Genomic DNA, 10,604 nt, shown 5'->3' on the forward strand with positions numbered 1-10,604 from the left:
TCTAGCACAGGGAACTATATTCAATATCCTGTGATAAGCCATAATGGAAAAGAAAAAAGTTTTATTTATAGGTTCCATCCCTAACTGAGCTGGCCCATCCCCTCCCATGGTTCTAAGTGCAGCCTGAGGCTGCAGACTTCCCACCGTGGTCTTCAGCTCCAGAGCAAGCCACCTGCAAACCACCCACATCTTCCCAGGGGCTGGCAACTCTCCTTTGTTACTGATTCCAAGACACATCCAGATAGCAAAAATGTGACCATGAAAAGAAACTCAGGCATGTTCAAATCAGGGAAATAACATTCTTATCTCTGTTGAGTACTCGCTTAATTTTAGAATAGCTTAGAGTTACAAAAAATTTGCAAAGATCTGTACAGAGTGTACAGAGTGCTGTGGACCCTGACCCAGTACCCCTATTTCCAACACGTTAGTACGACATGTTTATCCAACTAAGGAACCAAGATGGATACATTGTTATTAACGAAAGTCCACACTTTATTAGAATTTCCCTAGTATTCCCCTAACATCCTTTTTCTGTCCCAGTCTCCTCTGGGCTGTGACATTTCTCAGACGTCCCTGGGTTTTGATACCTTGAAAGTTTTGAGGAGGACTGGTCAGGTATTCTGTCCCTCAATTTGTTTGTCTGTTTGTTTTCTGATGTTTTCTTAGGGTTGGTCTGGAGTTATGGGGTTTAGGGCGGAAGATCCAGACAGAGATAAAAATGCCATTCTCCTCAGGTCACATCAAGAATACACACCATCAACGGGACTTATGACAAATGATTTTCCCCTTGATCACCTGGCCAGTATCGTCTCTTTTTTTTTTTTGCTGCATTGGGTCTTCGTTGCGTGAGGGCTTCTGCAGTTGTGGCAAGGGGGCTCAGTAGTTCTGGCTCCCAGGATCTAGAGCGCAGGCTCAGTAGTTGTGGCCCATGGGCTTAGTTGATCTGCGGTACCTGGGATCTTCCCAGACCAGGGCTTGAACCTGTGTCCCCTGCATTGGCAGGCGGATTCTTTTCTTTTCTTTTTTTCTTTTGCAACCAAAACTTTAATCCCAAGGATTCTCACAAAACATATTACAAATGACAGCATGAAAAAAAAATTGCACAGTAACTCAAAGTTCAGCTCTACAATATACTCTTAATCTGGCAGGACATTGGTATCTTGATAATCTTAAATTTCCAAAAAATATTACAAAGAGCTATGTATTCATGTACAGCAATCACAGAGGGGACTTATGACCTAACTCAAAGGTAAACTAACTTCCTTGAAACTTCTTAGATTCTAAACTCCCTGGACAACCTCTTGTACGGTGTGAGGACTAGTGGAATTTTTAAACCTCTAATCTAGGGTAAGGGTGAGGCTTTCATTTTTACCTGCTGGCTTGTGTTCACAGCACCTTTTAAAGACTGCTTGCTTAATTACAGCTGCATACCATATCCCAGCTACAGAAAGTCTTTTCAGTGTTTGCCAGTGTTGTTTCCATAATAGTAAACATCACACTTTAGCTGGGCAGGAGTTAGAGTTTTATTATCAGTCTAGGCAAGACCAAAAATTCAAAGCAAATTCAATTTTGCTTAAGGGAACATTGTAAGGTAACAATTCTTCATATTACATGCCTCATATGACCCATTTCAAACCATAGAGAATGACACCTTTATGTGTCACTGTCCCAAGAAACAAACAAATGTGAACAACTAAAACATTTAAAAAGTGCACCAAGCTTCGGAAGTCTCAAACAAAACTTGAATTTTCTGTACATACTCCTGTCAAATGAAGTTATTGCCTGTACACCACTCCTCTTGCAAAGTGGTCTTCTATTTCCTTTCATTTGACCTAGATCAGCTAGAAGACCTAGAGAAAGATCGGGACGGCTTGTGATTTCTCTCCTGGGACAATGATCTCTCTCTTCTCCTATATCTAGAAAGGGACCTGCTCTGGCTGACGGAGAAGGCTCTCCATCTTGGAGATGTGTGGGAGGTGGAGGACTCCTCCTCCGATAATCAGCTCGAGGGCGAAGACCCCAAGAAGGAGGCGGTCACGATTTCGACTTCTCTTTTCCCCATTCGACAGGTCCACTCTTACTCAGCAGCCACATAGTGTTCTCCCATCTAGTTCTCGGACAGCATCGGCTGCATCTCGGGGATCTTCACATTCAACAAGAGCGAAGCCGGGAGGGATTTTAGCAACCCACACACTTCAGAGTGGTCCATAATAGCCTAAAGCTCGTTCCAATTCAGCCTTGTTACCACTGTTTCCAAGATTCCCTACATAAACTTTACAGTCCAACGGACAGGAATCACGATGCAAGACCCTCGTGGCTCCTGGGTTTCACGGGCCACAGGGTGGTCCCGGGCCTCTAGAATCTGGCAGCTGAATCTGCTCGCACAAGCTGTCCTGTGGGAATGCTTTTCCCCCTATGTGTCCAGCAAGGGGCCCTGCTGTCTTGACCCGGCCTCCCAGGTGAGAGGGTGAACCCCAGCTCCCTGGAGCAGACACTCAGAGCCCTGGTGACCGGACTCACGGCTGACGGGGCTGGAGCGGCGGCTGGACATGTGTGGCCAGCCTGGTGGTGTTAGGCCCCGTCTGCAGTTCCAGTTCCAGCTGAGAAAGAGCCTCCCTGTGTTATTTTCTCCTGGTTGTGTAAGGATCCCCGGTGTCATTTGACAGAAATGTAGATGGTGTGTTCTTTCTCTCTTTTCTCCCTGCTTCCTCTCCTCCCTCTCTCCCTCCCTCTCTCCCTGTCCCTCTTTCCCTGTTCCGCTCTCCCTCTACCTCTTGCCCTTTCCCTCTCTCTCTCTCCCTCTCTCTCTCTCCGTCTGTCTCTCCCTCTCTCCCTCCCTCTCCCTCTCCCTCTTCCCTCTCCCTCTCTCCCTCTGCCTCTTTCCTCTCCCTCTTTCCTCTCCCTCTTCCCTCTCCTCTCTCCCTCTCCCTCTCTCCCTCCCTCTATCCCTGTGCCTGTTTCTCTGTCCTTGTTGCCCTGTTCCGCTCTCCCTCTACCTGTTTCCCTCTCCCTCTCTCCCCTCCTCTCCCTCTCCCTCCACCTCCTTCCCTCTCTGGAGAGGGAAGGAGGTGGAAGGAGAGGGAGAGAGAGCAGGAGAGGGAGGGAGGGAGAGAGGGATAGAGGGAGAGAGGGAGAGACGTCTCTCCCTCTCTCCCTCTATCCCTCTCTCCCTCCCTCCCTCTCTCTCCCTTCCTCCCTCCCTCTCCCTCCCTCCCTCTCCTCCCTCTCCCTCTAACACTCCCTCTCCCTCCGTCTCTCCATCTCCCTCAATCCCTCCCAGAGAGGGAGAGATGGAGGGAGAGGTAGAGACAAGGGAGAGGGAGAGAGGGAGAGGGAGGGGGGAGAGAGGGAGAGAGAGAGATGTCTCTTCCTCTCTCCCTCTCCCTCTCTCCTCCTTCTCTCCCTCTCTCCCTCACCGTCTCTCCCTCTCCCTCCCTCCATCACTTTCCCTCCTTCTCACTCTCCCTCCCTCTCCCTCTCCCTCTCCCTCTCCCTCTCTCCCTCCCAGAGAGGGAGAGACAGAGGGAGAGGGGGGAGAGAGGGGCACGGAGAGGGAGGGAGGGAGACAGAGAGGGAAGCAGGCACCCTCTCTCCTTCTCCCTCTCCCTACCTCCTTCTCCGACTCCCCCTCTCCTTCGCTCCCTCCCTCTCCTCTCCCTCTGTCTCTCCCTCTCCCTCCCTCCCTCTAGGAGAGGGAGAGGAAGGGAGGGAGAGGGAGAGAGGGAGGTGGAGGGAGATGGAGTGGGAGAGACGTCTCGCCCTCCCTCCCTCTCCGTCCCTCGCCCTTTCCCTTCCTCTCTCCCTCTCCCTCCCTCCCTCTCCCTCTCCCTCCCTCTGTCTCTCCCTCTCCCTCCGTCTCTCCCTCTCCCTCACTCCCTCCCAGAGAGGGAGAGATGGAGGGAGAGGCAGAGACGAGGGAGAGGGGGAGAGGGAGGGGGGAGAGAGGGAGAGGGAGAGGGAAGAGGGAGAGAGGGAGAGAAGGAGGAGAGAGGGAAAGGGAGGAAGAGACCTCTCTCTCTCTCCCTCTCTCCATCTCTCCCCCCTCTCTCTCCGCTCTCTCTCCCTTTCCCTCTCTCCCTCTCCTTTGTCTCTGCCTCTTCCTCCGTCTGTCTCTCCATCTCTGGGAGGGAGTGAGGGAGATGGAGAGACGGAGGGAGAGGGAGAGCTGGAGGGAGAGGGAGAGGGAGGAGAGGGAGCGAGGGAGAGGGAGAGAGGGAGGGAGAGAGAGGGATAGAGGGAGGGAGAGAGAGACGTCTTTGTCTTTCCCTCCCTCCCTCTATCCCTCTCTCCCTCTCCCCCCTCTCTCTCCCTCTCCGCCTCTCCCTCTCCTGCTCTCTGTCCCTCTCCCTCCACCTCCTTCCCTCTCTTGAGAGGGAAGGAGGTGGAGGGAGAGGGAGAGGGAGCAGGAGAGGGAGAGAGGGAGAGGGAAAGAGGTAGAGGAAGAGCGGAACAGGGAAACAGGGACAGGGAAAGGGGACAGGGAGAGAGGGAGAGGGAAAGAGGGAGAGGGAGAGCGGAGCAGGGAAACAGGGACAGGGAAACAGGGACAGGGAGAGAGGGTGGCAGAGAGGGAGAGGGAAAGTGGGAGAGGGAGAGGGGGAGGGATAGAGGGAGAGGGAAAGAGGGACAGGGAGAGAGGGACAGGGATGGAGGGAGGGAGAGAAGGACAGGGCAAGAGGGACAGGGAGAGAGGGAGGGAGAGAGGCAGAGGGAGAGATGGAGGGAGAGGGAGAGTGAGAGGCAGGGAGGGAGGGATGGAGGGAGAGATGGAGGCAGAGAGGGAGAGAGGGAGAAGGGCTGATGGGGGCTCCCTCCCCGTCCCATCCTCTCCCCACTGCTTTCTCTTTTTTCTGCTTCAACAAACACCAGCCGCCATTTAGATCAGCCCTGAAGTCAACGTTGATGCTTGGACGGCCTGACCTCCCCGCTGCCTTCCAGCCCGGGACCACAGCTGGGAGATGAAGTCTGCGGGGCCCTGGGCGGCGGCGGCGGGCTGCACAGGCACCTCCTCTGACGCCCAATCTCTCCTCGTTTACGAGGCAGCCACCAGCTCCCCTCCCTGACTCCCCAAGATTTGGGGCCTTTTTAATACGTGTCGATAATGCCATGAGCTACTATTTAACTTTTCCACGAGGACCCATCTCCCGAAATGCAGTGGTTTTCAGCCTTGGCTGCACTAGAGAACCCCCAGGGAAGGGAGAGAAGTCTGTACCTCCCTCTCTCTCCCTCTCCCTCCGTATCTCCTTCTGGCTCTCTCCCTCTCCCTCTCCCTCTCCCTCTGGTGTGATGCCCGATGAGCTCAGATTCGCAGATGTTCCCCCCATCCCCTCTCTGTGCCTTGCGTGGGGTCTGGGCCTTCTCACTGTGGCCCGGGTACAGCCTTGACATTCAGACATCGGTTCCTGCAAGGACACTTGCGTTTGGTCCATACCGCGTGTGGCTGCAGCCTGTGCTTCTCCCGTTTAGCATCTTCAGTAGATGGGGGCTGTGCATGAGCCCTTCATCTTCCCCGCAGACACCACTGGTGCTTGCTCGGCCTCGCGGGTGATGCGGGGGGCACGAGGGACAGTCCTGTGTCCCCACCTTCTTGGGCTGCAGACAGGCCACGTTGGTCCTGTGGTGACTGGGGGCTTCCAGGAGAACCCCACCGCAGACCCGGAGAGGTGGCCCCAGAGAAGGTGGCGTACGCCTGGGGCCGGGCCTCACCAGCCAGCCACGGGCCACCTGCAGCAACAGGCGTCTCACCGTCCAGGGGCTGGGTGTTCGGGCGCCGTGGGGATGAGTAGCTGTCTGCACGGCAGCCGAGCTTGTATTGTTGAGCCGGGGAGGCCCTGGGTGGCTCCTGGAGAGCCTGGTCGCATTTCTTCCTGCCCTTGGCCTTAGAGCTCATCACAGTTCATGCCGTTTCTGGTTCCAAAAGGACCTGTGTTCATAAAGACCACGTGTTAGGACAGCACCAAAGTGTCTACAAATCCGGGCCAGGAGGAGGAGGGAGGGTGATTGGCTGTGCCCACCAGTGGCCTGAGAGCCCTGCCCGTCCACAGAGACCTGGCCTGGGGCCCGTGGGGAGGGCGTGGCCCACGGTCCCCAGCGCTGGCCGTCTCTGGGTTCCAGGAGAACTGCGCGATCCTCGGGGAGCTGGTAAGGCTGCAGGCTCAGAACTCCCGCCTGCTGGGGTTCAGCACACGTGCCGACTCCGTGCTGGAGATGAACATGGCCAAGACCAGCCAGGTGGTGACCACTTTCCTAGGTAACCCCGCCTCCCCGAGTCTCAGTGGGGACGGGGGTCAGGCGGACATTGACTGGACGTGGTGCTGCCTGAGACCCCACTGTGTCAGCCCTTGGGGGTCGCCTTCCCCAACCCTTCATTCTGCCTCGAGGGGTGTGGGGTGTGGGGTGGCTGGGGGGCTGCAACAGGGACATAGCCGAGCCTCTCCCCTCCGGCCGCAGATGAGCTGGCCCAGAAGCTGAAGCCCCTCGGGGAGCAAGAGCGGCCGTGATCTTGGAGCTAAAGAAGGCCGAGTGCCAGAGGCGGGGCCTGCACTTTGACGGGCCCATCAACGTCTAGGACCTGTGCTACTACATGAACCAGGGGGAGGAGACGCGCTACCACGTGGACCAGTACCTGCTCAATGAGTCCTTCCCCATGCAGGTGGTCACGCGCGGGCGGCTGGGCATCTCCCAGGAGCTGCTGGGGCTGACCTTCGACCTGGAGGAGGGCGCCAACATGTGTCACGAAGATGTGAGGCTCTACACGGTCCGGGACGCGGCCGCGGGCAAGGTCATCCATCGGCAAGTTCTACCTGGACCTCTACCCTCGGTGCATGCGTGGGGGAACCTGTCGGCCGTGGGCCAGGGCTCCTCTGTGGAAGCGGGGCCTCACCCGTGTCCCTCCCCAGGGAAGGGAAGTCCGGGCACATGGCCTGCTTTGGCCTGCAGCCGGGCTACCTGCAGCAGGATGGGAGGCGCCAGATCGCCATCGTGCCCATGGTGGCCAACTTCACCAAGCCTATGCCCAACCCGCCCTCCCTGTTGCAGCATGATGAGCTGGAGACCTACTTCTATGAGTTCTGGCAAGCGATGCACCAGCTCCCCTCCCAGGTGAGTGCGGGCGCGGGGCTGCAGGCAGGTGGCAGGGAGGGCCCGGGCTCTCCCGTGGTCCTCAGGCAGGCCCTCGCCACGGGATTCTTCTGCTGATCTCACGCCGCACGTGGCGACGCCCTCAGTGTCAGTTTCCATCATCAAACCCCACGCACTGGGCGCGTAAACAATGGAAGTGGATGTCCTCGAGACTCTGGAGGCTGGAAGCCCCAGATCAAGGAGTCAGGACTGGTTCCCTGCATGTTAAATACATGTATTCAAGAGTTGCCTTTAAAAAAGACAAAAGAAAAGAAAGGAACATTGCATGCAAGTCTGGTGACAAGCGGTGATGAGAACCAGAGGGTAGGCTCTGGGGCCTGGAGCGCCGCGCCCTGTGAGGCCCTGGGGCTGCTGGCAGTCTCGGTGGAGGCTCAGCAAGTCCCAGTGACTTCCCCACGGTGGGGGGGGGGGGGGTCCCTAGCTGAGCGTCTGGGCCCAGGACCCAGTGCTCGTTCAGTCTTCCTGCGGTCAGCCCTTCGTCCTGAGAGCGACGCTCTCACAGGCTGCACTGGAGCGCGTGGGGACACTTTACTGAGCTGTGCAGCCGTCACTACTGCCCTGTTTTGGAACATTTCCCTCACCCCAAAAATGTCCCTCACGCCTTTAGTTATGATTCCCTCCCCTCCCCTGCCCCTGACAACCAGGAACCCACTCTGACTCTGTGGATCTACCTGTTCTGGACGTTTCCCCTCAGTGGGGTCACACCCTGTGTGTCCTTCTGTGTCTGACTTCTCTCGCTGAGCATCGTGTTCTCAGGGTGCATCCACGAGGCAGCGAGTGTCAGGGCTCCACAGCTTTGCATGGCTGAGGGCCGGAAAAAGACAAACGAAAAGAAAGGCACGTTGCCTGCAAATCTGGTGACAGCCGGTGATGAGAACCAGAGGGTAGGCTCTGGGGCCGGGAGCGCCGCGCCCTGTGAGGCCCTGGCGCCGCTGCCAGTCTCGGTGGGGCACGGGCAGCGCCGTCCCCCAGGAGCTGCTGGACAAGCTCATCAAGTCCCGGCTGGCCAACCCCAGTGCGGCCGGGCCAAGGGAATGCAAAGGGGCTTCTGGACCGCCCGGCTGCAAAGCGCGCCCTGAAATCAGTGCCAGCCCCCCGTCTCCTTCCTCCTGTCCTCCAGGCCTCTTCAACCTGCGCCAGATCGTCCTGGCCAAGGTGGACCAGGCCCTGAACACGCAGACGCCCGCCGACCCGGCCCAGGAGAATGCCCGCCTCTGCCAGGAGATCCTCGGGGTCCCAGCCACGCCAGGTAGCCAAGTGCGCGCCGGGCCCACCTTAGCGGTCGGTTGGCAGCTACTGCCCAGGTCAAGAGGATCCTCTGGTCGTGTGTGAAGGGGGACCGACTGACGGGCTCTGGCCAAGGCCCACTGACCTCTGGCCTCTTCCTGCCTCGGTTCCTGGGCTGGTCCCTCCAGCTGTGGCCCACGGAGTCCGAGGGTGGGGTGGGCGTATCTGCATGTGCTTTCTGGAAAGCCTGGAAGAGACAGGAGAGGGCTTCATACCCTGGACGGAACACGACGAGGTTTGCCCGTGCATATCAGTGCGGAGACGCAGTTCACTCCCTCGTGAGCGCTTTAACCCGCGCTCTCCCCATGCTGGAGTGCGAGCCCTGACTCATCCCTCGGAGCCTCGGGCAGCTGACCTTGTAAGAGGCTTAGGGGTGAACCCTCGTGAGCTTCAGCAGAAAGTCGGCAAAAATTTATTTGTGTCCCTCCACTGAGTTGCCACCAAGGTCCCCGTTTCCTAGAAGTGTTGGGCCAATACTCCCTCTAGTGGCAGGGGACGCAGACAGGGCTGTTTTGAGGCCCCAAGCTCTGGGCTCTGGGGAAGGGGCACGGAGTGGCCAGGGGGCCGGGCAGGAGCCTCTCCGCGTGTGTCCCAGGGACCCACCTGCCTGCGACCTTCGGCCACCTGGCAGGAAGCTACGACGCCCAGTCCTGTGGCTACCTGTGCAGCGAGGTGTACTCCGCGGACACGTTCCACACACGTTTCAAGCAGGAGGGTGTCCTGAGTGGCAAGGTGAGAGGCCGGCCTGCCGTGCAGACCAACACGGAGGTCCTTGGCCTGGGCCTAGATGCTTGTGCCGCCCACCTGGGCCTGCCAGGCTCTGAGGGCCCTGCCCTGGACCCCCTGCTCCCCTGCCCTTTGTTCAGTCACAGCAGAGGTGGCCACACCCACACCCTCAGTGAAGGCGGAGCTCCACCCTCCTGCAGCCCCGCCCCCTCTAGGCAGGTTGCCATGGACTACAGAAGCTGCATTCTGAGGCCAGGGGGCTCCGAGGATGCCAAGGGCATGGTGAAGCTCTTCCTGGGTTGTGACCCCATGCAGGATGCCTTCCTCCTGAGCAAAGGGCTGCAGGTTGAGGGCTGCAAGCTGCCGTCCTGCTGATGGCACGGGGTTTTGCCCCCCCGAGGCGGGCCGGGTGCCTTAGCGCCCCATCGGGGCGGGGGAGGGGCCGCGTGTCCTCCCAGCCCCTGAGTCCCCATCGGCCAACCTAGGCCAAAAGTCTCCACCTGGAAGTGTCTGGAGAGCCTGGCATCAAGGCTCCCCCTTGTTGCACTAATGCAATCCCTTCCTGGGGAGCTTTCCTGGTAACAAAACGGTTCTTTGAAAACGCAGCCATTAATAAAAAGACTCTACTCCTGGTCTCTGCCTGCCGTCCCTTCCACCACAGGAGTGGCATGGGGGCCGTCACACTGGGGGGAGTTCTGACCTTGGTCGGGGATCAGCCCTGGGGCCATGGTGACACGTCTGGGTCACTGGGAGATGGCTGAGCTGTGGGGTGAGTTCAGACGGGGATGGTGCCCCGCACCCCGGCCGGGCAGGCTCTCCAGTGAGGGGGTGTCAGTTTCCTGCCGGCCTCTCGCCCGTCACTGTTTGGCATCTCGGGGGCTGTGATTGGCTGGAGCTGGTGCTGGCGGTGGGCACAGCTGCGGGAAGCCCGGCTGTGGCTGTCCCTGTCCCCGTGTCCTGTCCTCCTGCTCACGGCCGGCCGGCTGGCTCCCTCTGGTCATCGGCAGCTGCTGAAGTCTGGACCACAGCAAAGGGGCCGCCTTCCTGGGTCCTAGCGATTCTTCCCAAAGGCCTTAGGGATGTGTTTTGGTGGCAGTAGGAATTCAGAGAGGGTGCTGCACAACTGGAGCGGTAGGGTGGCTCTGGACCATCCCGTGTGTCCTTCCCTGGCCTTTGAGCTCCTCGGGAGCCCTGCCTCCGGCCCTTCGCCCCCACAAAGGACGCCAGGCAGCGGAGCGAGGGCGCGGGCGGCGCCCCGACCTTCTCCCCGTGGCCCAGGCGGGCAGGCCGTGCCACGCTCTGTCCTCCCCTCAGCCTGCCCGCCCGTTCTCACCCGCCCTAGGCCAGTCGGTTGTGGACCAGGCTGTGGTGTCTGCCCTTCTGCAGACCCGGCTCAGCTCCCTGCACCCACTTCTGTGCCTTCTGTGTTCTGGGCTGGTCGCAGGCCCAGA

At 58.5% G+C, this 10,604-nt stretch overlaps 1 pseudogene; it reads left to right on the forward strand.

Annotated features, from left to right (window-relative positions):
• The first annotated feature begins 5,478 nt into the window (after nt 1–5,478).
• LOC132371708 (thimet oligopeptidase-like) lies at nt 5,479–9,528 on the forward strand (annotated as a pseudogene).
• The last annotated feature ends 1,076 nt before the right edge of the window (nt 9,529–10,604 follow it).

The sequence above is a fragment of the Balaenoptera ricei genome, chromosome 1 (assembly GCF_028023285.1).
Source record: "Balaenoptera ricei isolate mBalRic1 chromosome 1, mBalRic1.hap2, whole genome shotgun sequence".
Classification (NCBI taxonomy): Eukaryota; Metazoa; Chordata; class Mammalia; order Artiodactyla; family Balaenopteridae; genus Balaenoptera; species Balaenoptera ricei.